The sequence below is a fragment of the Galeopterus variegatus genome, unplaced genomic scaffold (assembly GCF_000696425.1).
Source record: "Galeopterus variegatus unplaced genomic scaffold, G_variegatus-3.0.2 Scaffold1402, whole genome shotgun sequence".
Taxonomy (NCBI): Eukaryota; Metazoa; Chordata; class Mammalia; order Dermoptera; family Cynocephalidae; genus Galeopterus; species Galeopterus variegatus.
The window spans coordinates 377,916-379,811 of NW_007727513.1; positions in this window are offsets into that span (position 1 = coordinate 377,916).

The window sequence follows — 1,896 nt, forward strand, 5'->3', positions numbered from 1 at the left end:
CAACCCCATGATAACCTTTTTTTAAAGGTGGTTAATGCTCTAACAATTGTTGACTCCTGTACACCTCTTTGGCCTCCTCTCCTATCAGTCTGCCTCTCACTTTGGGGTCTAGCAGGATTCCCAAGCACCCCTGCCACTCTGTAACTCTGACCACCCTGAACCCACCCCCTGCTGTCAGCTTCACAGACTCCATCTCTTGGGGAAACTGGGAATGCAGGGGCCTGGTGCCCATTTCTGGACATTTGCTCTACTGTACTTCACTCTGCTTCAGTCTCCCCTATGAGCTAGGAGGTCCCCAAGGGCCAGGCAGTGGCTCACGCATCCTCTAAGTCCCCTCACCCACCGCAGGGCCTGGTGCCCAGTAGACTGGATAAATCTCCACTTAAACTTAGTTTGTTGACTCATACATAGTTCAGAGGCCAATATATTAAATTAATGACAAAATATGTCCTTGGACAGAAAGAGTATTTAAATAGGTACTTTGGCCAAAATGGAAACAGGTCATGTGCCTTTCTGGGATCACTGGGGAAGAGAACACATTGTAAGGAATTACACGTGAGCACTTTACAAGGACCCCATACCTAGTCTTCATAAAGCTCACGTCCTGCTTTTTCTTTTTCAAAAAAAAAACTGACAGTAGTTGACATCAGTAACAAGGGTAGCTCCCTAAGACTATAAAATAACCGCAAAACAAGGCAGGTAGAATTCTAAACAGTTTGTGCTTTACACTTGTTAGCTAGAAAACTGGCTAACAAGCTGAGGCTCTGGAACAGTCCTCCCCTTACCACTGATGGATAAACTTTTTTCCCTTATATTTTTTGTTCTCAGAAGAGAAAAATTATTTGAAGTGCATGGAGGCATCTAGACATTAAAATAAGACTACAGCTGCTGAAAACCTGATCATTTTTGTCTTCCTCAAGTAAACAATCTATGTAAATTGCAGCTTATCTCATTAATTTTCTAAGCAAAATTTGAAATTTATATATCTTAATTTTTCTCCCAAGGTGAGAAAAATGGCCAAATCAGAACCAGATTTATTTTTACTTGTGTAAACTACTGAATAGACCATGAAATGGAATAATATGTAGTATTGTTCTAGCCCCTGTATCAGTAGACTGGAAACTGTATGGGTAGAGAGGCCTGGAAGCACAGGTCCATTCCACAGAGAAGGGCCCCAGGGTCACCATGCTGTAGAAATAACGGCTGTGTGCTTTGGGCCATATTCATGTATGTCATTAAAATATATCTGTATTTGTAAGAAAAATAATTAACCCATAATAAATTATTCTAGCTATTTCAGAATGCTTAAAACTGTGTTTTTTTAAATGAAACAAAAATATATTCTAAGATATTTAAAGTTCTGAGAGTTCCAATCTCAGATTCTTTATTAGATTAATAATTGCCTTGCCTTGAGGGCTGACACATGTGAGAGTAGCTCTTCCTTTTCCAGGTAAATGCCTAGGATTGACTATTATGTATACATTTATTTATTTATTTATTTATTTGTTTATTTATTTATTTATTTATTAAAAGACTGTACTCTTAGATGAAAAGAGTTATATTATGTATACATTTATTTATTTATTTATTTATTTATTTGTTTATTTATTTATTTATTTATTAAAAGACTGTACTCTTAGATGAAAAGAGTTATGGAGATGGATGGTGGTGATGGTTACACAACATTATGAATATATTTAATACCACTATACCATACACTTAAAAATGGTTGAGATGGTAAATTTTATGTTATGTGTATTTTACCACAATAAAAAAATAATACATTTTCGTCAAGCCCAAAGATATTTGTCTGTGACTACCAGACTAGAAGCATCTTGGGGGCAGGATTACTCCAGACACATAGAATTTATATTTGAATGAGTGGGACATTGATGA